Source organism: Eubalaena glacialis, chromosome 5 (genome assembly GCF_028564815.1).
Source record: "Eubalaena glacialis isolate mEubGla1 chromosome 5, mEubGla1.1.hap2.+ XY, whole genome shotgun sequence".
Taxonomy (NCBI): Eukaryota; Metazoa; Chordata; class Mammalia; order Artiodactyla; family Balaenidae; genus Eubalaena; species Eubalaena glacialis.
In genome coordinates this window covers 110,316,623-110,329,619 of record NC_083720.1, presented here as the reverse complement: position 1 = coordinate 110,329,619, position 12,997 = coordinate 110,316,623, and positions in this window count along the sequence as shown.

The window sequence follows — 12,997 nt, the reverse complement described above, 5'->3', positions numbered from 1 at the left end:
CTCCTCACTCCTGTCCCTTCAGACTGTCTCTTCTTGGCCAACAGCCATCCCCTCCCTGGGTCCACTCTCAAAACCCCATGTTCCAACACTCAGCCCCTCCTCCACACCAGCAGACACACGTCTCAGGCTGGGGCATACAGGGCTATGGCATGGACCATCCTTGTAGGTCTTACTCTGTCTTGCCTGATCTCCCCACCAGTGAGGGGGCTTCCGTGAGTGCAGACACGTCTCCTGCCTTTCAGCTCTCCTCCAGGGGTGCAGGTCTCATCCTGTTTCCTCTTTTTTTTCTCTTTCTTTCATCCTACTCAGTTGTGTTGGCATTTTTCTTATCCTTTTAGGTGTCCAAGGTCCTCTGCTATTGTTCAGCAGGTGCTCTGTGAGAACTGTTCAATTTGTAGATACGTTCTTGATGCACTTGTGGGGAGAGGTGAACTCCATGTTCTCCAATTCCACTATTTTGACTTGGCACCTCCTCCACAATTTTGAAGAGATAATGACAGAGGTGATCCTAAATTGTTGAAGACAACAGATTCACACCCAGAAAGACCAGCACAGTTGTCCTACCAATTCAGAAATCAAGTTACTTCTTGTTCAACTCTTGGAGATTCATTCCTTTGGATCACACTTCTTGACATACAGACACTCCTGGAAAGGATGAGTCCTCCAGTTTTTTGGGTTAATCAGATATCATCCCCTCCCACAAATACCCCCCCCCCACACACACAAAAAAACCTAGATAGAGAGAGAGAATTTTAAAGGAATTCCATAGGCAAGAGGAATGACTTTAGAGGCTTAGACATGACTGTGCTGATGAGGCATTGTGGAGGCCAGTGTGGTGACACATCATGAGTGTCCATGCAGTGCAAGTAGAGAAAAGGAAGAATGGGAAGCCACCAAAGAAAAACTTTAAATGCTCCACAATTTGCTAGAAGCTGTGCCTTTACCACATGTTTAACTCATGATTAAATTATTTTAATTTTTTGTATTGCTCTGCAAGTTGTTTGACTGTTTGTTTGTGGAAGGACTATATATGAACTAAGATTAGAAGCATCTTTAACCAGGCATCTGCTGTAATTTTCTGTATTTTCCATAAGGTCATTGGCACTGCTGAGAGATGTATTCCCAGGGATCCACATGACGTAGAATACAATGTAAATTGTGGACCCTGGAGTTGTGAAACAAAGCAAACTTTGTATTGAGCACATACAACGGAACACTACATACCTGAATTAAATGAAATGCATCAAAGTTGTAAAGTGACCATTGCTTCCTAGACCCAATTCTTGGCCTGGTAAACTGGATTACATATAAATCTATTTCCCAAGTAGTTAAAACATAGTAATTTCCAGTGCCAGATTTGTCTCAGTTTTTATAGCCAGTCTTTTAGGGGTATGGATTTTAGTGTCAAAGAGGTCCATGGTAGAATCATAGGTACTTTACATAATACCTTCCATGACCAGGGGCAAAACGTCCACTCTCTCTGACTTCTATTCCCTCACCTATAGAATGTAAGCTTTTGAATTCTTTCCCACTCCTCTACCACTGTGGAAAGCTGACTCAAGACAGTAAAGCATCATTATTATTTTTCATTACTACTATAATTATTGTAAAGCATATTATTTAACAGTGACAATGTATGTGATAGGATAAAGTCTTCCATATAATTTCCATATAAGATATACTTTCAAATGATTATAACTTTTAGAAATAAACATCAAAAATAATATTAAATACTTGATCAGTCTACACAAAGATAGTTCTGTTTTTAGAATGTGAAAAAGTCCAAGCATCTCTGAATTTATGAAAAATGTTTTCCATAAGAATGCTACATCATTTGCTTCAAATAATAGTTTGTCTATGAAATGTCACGTTAATATGTAAGTTGTAAGGGAGGTAAGAGTTTTCCCAAAGGAAAGAAAAGGCCTGTGATTTAAATAAGCTAAAAATAAAATTGCTTTCCAGACAATGTTCTGCTATCAACAGTGAGGAAATAATGATGGCAATGATACACAGGTGTACATCTATCTTAAATTCAGACTACTATGAAGTATGACTGAATCCCTCAATGCCAGCCTTATGTGCTCACATAATGACTGCATTACATACTTACTTGTTAGCACACACTCTCACAAAGCTATACTATAATAATACATACCCTATAGTAAGATCAGCCAGGAAGAATACAATGTTTACATATGGACCACCTTTAGATGCAAGAAATCATTACAGGAAAAAAATAAATCAAATGGTTTTCTTACTAATAGTTTCATTTTATAACAGCTTACAGAACTTGTGCCTAAGCTTAATATTTTTCAAGAGTGCAACTGAATTATGTTATTAGGATAATCTATATGCCCTGTTTTGCATTTATTTGTATTATCAAATTAAAAGAAGCTAATCAAATAGCAATATGTGAAAAATAAGAGAAGAGTTCAACAAGATAAGAATTGTAGTTTTTTGTTGCAAAGAATTTTAAATGCATTGAATCCTTCAATTCTCCTGTGTTCATAATGTGTAATCTTTTTTTGGTATCTCTACCAAACTTCAAACCATTCTAATCATTGCTTGTACAACAAAGAACTTTCTTAATTCTAGAACTTTTTGAGAAAACTGCAATAATCACCCAATATTTTAGTTGGAATCTTTCTAAACTCTAAATATTTGGAGATCTTTCTGGAGTGACAGAAGAGTAAGCTAAGGCTAGAGGAGCCTTTCTGTTCCTGAAATGGAGATTAAAAAAGAAACAAGTTGCCTGAATAAATGTAAATATGAAAAAAAGCACCAAACTTTGAACTGATTCTTTCATAGTATACTCTGCGTAAAATTCATGGGAAGAATGAATTAAATTCTCTCCAGTTTTATTACTTTCCTCATCAGCAGTTGGATTCCATATAAAATATTGTTAATATACTTGTATATATGTATGTATGTTGTGTGTGTATGTGTGTAATACCAGGCAAGAAGCAAGGTAAATGAAGATCAAATACACAAGTCACGAGTTTTAATACCTGCTAAATCATCTCATATTACGGAACCAAATTCTCATTTTCTGTTGTTCAATTTGTAAAATAAGAATAACAAAATTTGACATTGTTTGCCTCCCTGGACAAAGATCAAAAATTAAATTGTTTGTATAGTTCTTTGAAAAGCAAACTACTCCTTGTCTGAAGATTCAAAACCAGAAACTCTGAGTAAATTCTTTACTTTTTAAACCTGCTACTGATTTAAATTTTATAACTTTCTATTAATTTAAAATGATAGTTGGAACTAAAGGAAATTTTCCCCAGGGTTACTATAGATCCCTCTGTTGTTCTGGGTGTCAGTAATTCTAAGTAACAAATACAAAAAGCCACTTCTGCCAAGTTTTCCAAAAGTTGTATCTTCTCAGTAGGATATGCTACATATTTTCAATCCCTCTACAAAGCAAATCACAAAGAAAACTTACACATTAAGGAAAATAAATAAATTATGTATTTGGGTTAAGAAAGCTGAGTCATGGATAGTGACCAAGAAAACCAAAGACCATCTACTGCCAGTCAGAGAAATTGAGGAGATATGAATAGGATTAACCCAGCTATGGGACCATTTTGCTGTATTAAAAAAAAAAAGACAGAAATTCAAAAGTATCAAAAAAACAGTTGTGTGTGTATATGAGTTCATGACTTCAAAATATGCTAAGATCCCAATATATCAAAGCATTTTAATGAAACCCCAAATACACTAGCTAAAAATTAGCTGGAAACATATTAGATCATCTATTCCATATCTACCCTAATATGTTGAGAAAAAATTTAGCAGTCTCACAACACTCTCCCTTCAGAGCTAAGACAAAATTGTCCAGAAAAAATATTGACTAGGAAATCAAATGTTAACACATGGATTTGGGTTTTATCTTTATTTGCAAATAAAACACACATTTATTCAGTTGAGATTACCATCAGATGGTGTGGTAACTTATGCCTTGTACTTTTTTGCAGAATATATTGCTATAATAAAAATAATAACTAATAAAACAGCAATATTCACTAAATATTATATTTTGTTATAACTGACACTTTGCCAGTATCACTCAAACCCCTTCATTTAGATTTTTTTTCACTTGTATTTAGTTCTTTGTTTCCATTGTAATCATTATCATAGTGTAGTTTTTGTTCTTGTTATTATTATTTTTATTATTAGGGGCTCAAAGAAAATATGGAACATTCATGTAATATTGAAAAGCTGCTGTTTTTTTACTGTCAAAATTCTTTCCTGTTGCTGAATGTGGAATTTGAAGATTAAACACTGTGGAGGACAGAAAACAGTCATTAGGGGAGCCATTAACTCTTTCTTCTTAGGGTGCAATATGGGCTTGGTATTTGGGACAGTATCTCCCCTGGTTCTAGGAGATATTAGACATGAAAATGTAAAGTTGACCCCTTCCCAATATTTTAAGAATAAAGGAATCTAAATGTAGATAATTTTTATTGAAATATTAAGGAAGCTGTTCTTTAAAGACACAATTGGATTTTTGTAGAGATTATTATGAAGGCAGCACTTCCTTATCCTACATCATGGGAAGTAAGGAAGTTTTTGCAACACTGCAGCAGAACGCAGCTGAGAAAACAAACACCTAATGGTGAATGATCTTCTTTAGAGCAGCATTCTTGGTGGACTCAACATACAATAATTTAGAATACTTAGCATTAAGACTTGTCCCCCTTTCTTTCCATTTTAATTCCCTGTTTGTTTTCCTCCAAGCCTTCCGTAACATTTTATTGAACTCTAAGACTGTTGTTAGGTGGGTTTTGGAAAAATTGAGAGTGCACCTGTGTACACTTAGGAAGAAGTAAATCAAGGAGATACACTAAAAACAAACTGACGAACAAAAAACAGAAGTTAACTAGCCAAGAAGCCCAAGGCAACAGACAAGAGAAAGAGACCATAAGAAATAACCCTGTTAAATTTATGGCACATGTCAGCAAAAAACAAGTTAGCATGATGCATTCTGTTTTATTACCTACTTTTCCACTTGTTTCGTAAACAGGTGTGTCATTAAATATTTTCCATTTCTTGAAAAAAGTTATTTTAGTTGAGTAAACCTTTATCCAAGATAAAGTTTACTGAAAAAAAATAATAGAACTTATGTTAAAGGATAATTAATATCTTTTTAAATAAAATGAAATTGACTCATCATATGTAAAATGAATATATGATTTTATTTTACCCAATAATTAATGACAGAATAGGTAAAGTGATATAATCAGTTCAAAGGAAAATTCAGAGAACCACACATGAATAGGCAAATACAGAATGTTGAAATGAATTGTCAAATAGACACAAAATGTCCTACTCAATGGGCAATAATCAATTGCATCTGTGAAGACTCGATTCATTTGTATTTCAGTGGACAAGAATCATTTGCATTATTGTCAGTTTCTACAACTTACAGACACTCAATATGTTTTTCCCCATTTCAAAAGTCTCTCAAATTTTTTCCTGACATTTTATGAACATTTTCAGTGTTGTTTTAGCCATCTGAACCTACCTCAGAAATAAAAGTTAAACAGAAAAGTCATAGAAACTTAAACCAGAATGATTCCTTGAAACAAGGAGTTAAGTGAAAGGTCCAGAGCCCTCCTTTCACACCTCCCTCCTAAGTGACCTCCTTGTGTCCCCATGGAATCACTAAGGCTCCACAGACCACTCGTGAGAAACTATTCTTCTTTGACACCATTTTTCAATGACTACATAGAATTTCATCTTTGAAAATATAAAAATCAAGTTCTAATAATTTACCCTGACACCTGTTTGTTTTCTAGAATAGATAACCTATTTTTTTTGAAGGTCAAAGGAATTTTTTAAAATAAATAAATAAATAAATTATTTATTTATTTATTTATTTATTTTTGGCTGCGTTGAATCTTCGTTGCTGCACGCAGGCATTCTCTAGTTGCGGTGAGTGGGGGCTACTCTTCATTGAGGTACGTAGGCTTCTCATTGTGGTGGCTTCTCTTGTTGTAGAGCACGGGCTCTAGGTGCATGGGCTTCAGTAGTTGTGGCACATGGGTTCAGTAGTTGTGGCTTGCGGGCTCTAGAGCACAGGTTCAGTAGTTGTGGTAGATAACCTATTTGAAAATTAACTTTCTCCAAAGGTTTTTCAGGGGACATGTTATCTCAGAATTTACATGTCCTCAAAAACTGATTTCTAAGAAAATAAGTTAAATCAGCATTAAACAGTTGCCACAATTTCTTATTGTTAAACATTGAGCTTGTGTCTAATATTTCAGTTGATAAAGCTGTGAGAAACATCTTTAAGTATATCATGCCCTTAAGGATTAATTCCTACCAATGTAATATCTGAAATAAACAATATGATGCTTTTAAAGAGTTTGGTACATACTGACTAATTACATGCCAGAAAAATTTGTACCTATCAACAGCATATAATATTTCTCTAGTCAGTGACATGGTATTTTATTTACAACTTTTTAATATTTGCCAGTTGCTGAGTTAAAAAACAGTATCTTGTTTTATTTGCATTTTCTTGACTAGAGAATAGTAACTTTTTAAACAATTTATTGGCTGTTTTATTTTCTATGGTGAGTTGCTTTACACATGTATTCTCTTCATTTTTTTTTCTGTCTCTGAATTTAACAAAAATGTTTGCCATTATCTAGTCTTTTTTGAACCTTGAAATCTTTTACTTCACATCACACCTTTTAATATGCTCCAAAATTGCTGTTCAATATCATACTTCAGGAAACACAGAGTTATCAGACTAACTGAATATCTAAAAAAATCAACAAATAATCTTTCTCAAGCCAGTTTGAATGCCATTATTGTCTAAAACTAAATACTTGGGGAGGAGATCAAGATGGCAGAGGAGTAGGACGTGGAGCTCACCTTCTCCCCACAGACATAAAAAAAATACGTCTACATGTGGAACATCTACTGAATGCTGGCAGAAGACCTCAGACTTCCAAAAGGGCAAGAATATCTGCACATAACTGGATAGGTCAAAAGAAAAGAGAAAGCAAGCAATCAGGTTGGGACCTGCGCCTCTGGGAGGGAGTTGTGAAGGAGGAAAGGTTTCTGCACACTGGGAAGTCCCCTCACTGAGGGGGACAGAGGGGAAGCTTTGGAGCCTCAGAGGAGAGCGCAGCATCAGGTGGGTGGAGAGCAAAGCAGAGAGAGACATGCACAGAAGGTCAGCACCGACTGGCACTCCCCAGCCCGAGATGATTGTCAGCTCACCCGCTGGGGCAGGTGGGGGCTGTGTGCTGAGGCTTGGGCTTTGGAAGTCAGAACCCGGGGAGAGGACTGGGGTTGGCTGTGTGAAGACAGCCTTAGGAGGCCAGAATGTAGTGCACCACAGTGGAGGGAGTCCAGGAAGAAGCCTGGGCCTGCCAGAGAGGCCAGGGACCATTGTTGGGGGGTTCATGAGGAGAGGTGGGCCTGCCATAGAAGTGTATTTCTCTGTGCACTCACAGGCGGCAGGGCACCACCTAAATGAGCTCCAGGGGTGCACATGAGCCACAGCTGCCATCTTGGACCCCAGAGGTGGGAGTGGACTGCTACCACTGCTGCCATTGCCAACGAGGATCCTGTGAGCTAGTGCAGGTCACTGCCACCACCTTCCTGGGAGCCTGTCTAGCTTTAGAAGCTGTGTACTTTGGGGGCAAGTACATGTGGGAGTTGGGCCAGGTCAGAGTCTGAGCTGCCCCCACAGTGCCCACAGTGGGTCCAGAGACCTACCTAGAGGTATTGGAGGGCCTCCTAAGGAGGCGGAGTTGGCTGTGGCTCAAGGTGGGAACAAGCACACTGACAGCCCAGGCCCCAGGAAAATATTATTATTACTATTATTTTTTGGTTTCATTTTGTTCTGTTGTTTATTATTATTATTTTTTATTTTAAATTTATTTTTTGTCTTCTTTTTAATTTTTTAATAATTTTTTTTATTTTTCTACTTTACTTTTTTTATTATTTTGTGTTTTTTTCTTGTTTTTGTTCTTTGTTTCGTTTTTAACTTTATTCATCGCTTCTATGTGTGTGCTTTATGTTTTCTTTGTTTTTTTTAGTTTGCTCTCTGTTTTTACTTTTTGTTTTTGTTAGTTTTGCTTTTAGTGTTTTTGGATTCTTGTGTTTGTTTGGTTGTTCTCTTGTTTTTTGTTTTCTTTCCTTTTTTTGTCTGTTTTTCTTTTTATTTGTTTGGCTTCCTTTTACAATTTGCCTTGGGTTTGCTTGTTTGTTTTCTGTTCCTTTTTTTTTTTTTCTTTTGCTGCACCACGCAGCTTGCAGAGGTTTTTGTTCCCCTACCGGGGTCAGGCCTGAGCATCCAGAGTGGGAGCACCGAGTCCAGGACACTGGACTGCCAGAGAATTCCCAGTGCCAGGGAATATTAATTGACATGAGCTCTCACAGAGGTTCCTATCTTGACATCAAGACACGGCTCCACCCAAAACCCTGCAGGCTCCAGTGCTGATTGCGTTATGCCAAACAACAAGCAATACAGGAACACAGCCCCATCTCTAAGCAGACATGCTGCCTAAAGTTGTACTAAGCTCACAGATACCCCAAAACATACCCCAGCACATGGCCCTGCCCATCAGAGGGACAAGACTCTGCTCCACCCAGCAGGGTCCAGGCAGGAGTCCCTCCCATCAGGAAGCCTACACATGCCCCTGGATCAATCACTCCCACCAGGGGCCAGACATAAGAAGCAAGAGGAACTATGACCCCATGGCCTATGAAAAGGAGACCACAAATACAGTAAGTGAGATGAAATGAGATAACAGAGAAATACATTACAGACAAAGGGGCAAGGTATAAAAACCCACAAGGTCAAATAAATGAATGGGAAATAGGGAATCTACCTGAAAAATAATTCAGAGTAATGAAAGTAAAGATGATCCAAGCTCTCAGACATAGAATGGAGGCACGGATCGAGAAGATAAAAGAAATGTTTAACAAGGACTTAGAAGAACTATAGAACAAAGAAACAGTGATGAACAATGCAAAAACTGAAATTAAAAATACACTAGAAGGAATCGATAGCAGAATAATTGAGACAGAAGAATGGATAAGTGAGCTGGAAGACAGAGTGGTGAAAATAACTGACACAGAGCAGAATAAAGAAAAAATAATGAAAAGAAATGAGGACAGTCTCAGAGACCTCTGGAAAACATTAAATGCACCAAATATTAGAATTATAGGGGTCCCAGAAGGAGAAGAGAAAGAGAGAGGGTCTGTGAAAATATTTGAAGAGATTATAGTCAAAAACTGCCCTAAATGGGAAAAAAAGTCACCTAAGTCCAGGAAGAACAGAGTCCCATACAGGATAAACCCAAGGAGAAACACACCAAGACACATATTAATCAAACTAACAAAAATTAAATACAAGAAAAAAATTAAAAGCAGCAAAGGAAATGCAACAAATGACATACAAGGGAATTCCCATAAGGTTATCAGCAGATTTTTCAGCAGAAACTCTGCAGGACAGAAGGGAGTGGCAGGACATATTTAAAGTAGTGAAAGGGAAACACCTAGAAACAAGATTACTCTACACAGCAAGGCTCTCATTCAGATTCGATGAAGAAATCAAAAGCTTTACAGACAGGCAAAAGCTAAGAGAACTCAGCACCATCAAACCAGCTTTGCAACAAATGCTAAAGGAACATCTCTAGGTGGGAAACACAAGAAAAAAAAAAAAAAAGACCCACAAAAACAAACCAAAAACAATTAAGAAAATGGCAATAGGAACATACATATGGGTAACTAGCTTAAATGTAAATGGATTAAATGTTCCAACCAAAAGACACAGACTGGTTGAATGGATACAAAAACAAGATCCGTATATATGCTGTCTATAAGAGACCCACTTAAGACCTAGAGACACATACAGACTGAAAGTAAGGGAATGGAAAAACATATTCCATGCAAATGGAAATCAAAAGAATGCTGGAGTAGCAATATTCACATCAGACAAAATAGACTTTAAAATAAAGAATGTTACAAGAGACAAGAAAGGACACTACATAATGATCCAAGAAGAAGATTTAAAAATAGTAAATATTTATGCACCCAACATAGGAGCACCTCAGTACATAAGGCAAATGCTAACAGCTGTAAAAGGAGAAATCAACAGTAACACAGTAATAGTGGGGGACTTTAACACCTTACTTACACCAATGGACAGATCATCCAGACAGAGAGTTAATAACAGAACACAAGCCTTAAATGACACATTAGACCAGATAGACTTAATTGATATTTATAGGACATTCCATCTGAAAACAGCAGAATACACTTTCTTCTCAACTGCACATGGAACATTCTCCAGGATAGATCACATCTTGGGTCACAAATCAAGCACTGGTAAATTTAAAAAAATTGAAATCATATCAAGCATCTTTTCTAACCACAATGCTATGAGATTAGAAATCAATTACAGGAAAAAAAAGTAAAAAACACAAACACATGGAGGCTTAACATTGTGTTACTAGATAATCAATGGCTCACTAAAGAAATCAAGGAAGAAATTAAAAAATACCTAGAGACAAATGACAACAAAATCATGATGACCAAATTCCTATGGGGTGCAGCAAAAGCTGTTCTAAGAGGGAAGTTTACAGCAATGTGATCCTACCTCAAGAAACCAAAAATTCTCAAATAAACAACCTACCCTTACACCTAAAGCTACTAGAGAAGGAAAAAAAAAAAAAACCTAAAGTTAGTAGAAGGAAAGAAATCATAAAGATCAGAGCAGAAATGAATAAAATAGAAATAAAGATAACAATAGCAAACATCAATGAAACTAAAAGCTGGTTCCTTGAGAAGATAAACAAAATTGATAGACCTTTAGTTAGAATCATCCAAAAAAAAGAAGAGGACTCAGACCAATAAAATCACAATTGAAAAAGTAAAAGTTAAAACAGACACCACAGAAATACAAAGGATCATAAGAGACTACTACAAGCAACTATATGCCAATAAAATGGACAACCTGGAAGAAATGGGCAAATTCTTAGAAAGATACAACCTTCCAAAACTGAACCAGGAAGAAATAGAAAATATGAACAGACCAATCACAAATACTGAAATTGAAACTGCGATTTAAAAATTTCCAACAAACAAAAGTCCCAGACCAGGTGGCTTCACAGACGAATGTTATCAAATATTTAGAGATGAGCTAATACCTATCCTTCTCAAATTCTGCCAAAAAATTGCAGAGAAAGGAACACTCCCAAGCTCATTCTATGAGGCCACCAGCACCCTGATATGAAAACCAAAGATAACTCAAAAAAAGAAAATCACAGGCCAATATCACTGATGAACATTTATGCAAAAATCCTCAACAGAATACTAGCAAACAGAATCCAACAACGCATTAAAAGGACCATACATGATGATCAAGTGGGATTTATCCCAGGGATGCAAGTATTCTTCAGTATATGCAAATCAATCAATGTGATACACTATATTAACAAACTGAAGAAGAAAAACCATATGATCATTTCAATAGATGCAGAAAAAGCTTTTGACAAAATTCAACACTCATTTATGATAAAAACTCTCCAGAAAGTGGGCACAGAGGGAACATTCCTCAACATAATAAAGACCATATGCGACAAACCCACAGCAAATATTCTCAATGGTGAAAAACTGAAAGCATTTCCTCTAAGATCAGGAACAAGACAAGGATGTCCCCTCATGCCACTTTTATTCAACATAGTTTTGGAAGTTCTATCCACAGCAATCAGAGAAGAAAAAGAAATGAAAGGAATACAAATTGGAAAAGAAGAAGTAAAACTGTCACTGTTTGCAGATGATATGATACTATACAAAGAAAATCCTAAAGATGCCACCAGAAAACTACAAGAACTAATAAATGAATTTGGTAAAGGTGCCAGATACAAAATTAATGCACAGAAATTTCTTGTATTCCTATACACTGACAATGAAAAATCAGAAAGAGAAATTAAGGATATAATCCCATTTACCATTGCATCAAAAAGAATAAAATACCTACGAATAAACCACCCTAAGGAGGCAAAAGACCTGTTCTCAGAAAACTCTAAGATACTGATGAAAGGAATCAAAGATGACACAAATAGATGGAGAGATATACCATGTTCTTGTATTGGAAGAATCAATATTGTGAAAATGACTATACTACTAAGGCAATCTACAGATTCATTGCAATTTGTATCAAATTACCAATGGTATTTTTCACAGAAATAGAACAAAAAATTTCACAATTTTTATGGAAACACAAAAGACCCCAAATAGCCAAAGCCATCTTGAGAAAGAAAAATGGAGCTGGAGCAATCAGGCTCCCTGTCTTCAGAATATACTACAAAGCTACAGTAATCAAGACAGTATGGTACTGGCACAGAAACAGAAATATAGATCAATGTTACAGGATAGAAAGCCCAGAGGTATACCCATGCACCTATGGTCACCTAATCTATGTCAAAGGAGGCATGAACATACAATGGAGAAAAGACAATCCCTTCAGTAAGTGGTGCTGGGATAACTGGACAGCTACGTGTAAAAGAATGAAATTAGAACACTCCTTAAAACCATACATAAAAATAAACTCAAAATGCATTAAAGACCTAAATGTAAGGCCGGATACTATAAAATTCTTAGGAAAAATATAGGAAGAACACCCTTTGATATAAATCACAACAAGATCTTTTTGATCCACTGCCTAGAGTAATGAAAATAGAAACAAAAATAAACAAATGAAACTAAAAGCTTTTGCACAACAAAGGAAATCATAAACAAAATGAAAAAACAACCCTCAGAATGGGAGAGAATATTTGCAAATGAAGCAACTGACAAGGGACTAATTTCTAAAATATACAAACAGCTCATGCAGCTCAATATCAAAACAATAACAACAACAATCCAATCAAAAATGTGTGAGAGACCTAACTAGACATTTCTCCAAGGAAGACACACAGATGGCCAAAAGCATATGAAAAGATGCTGAATATCACTAATTATTAGA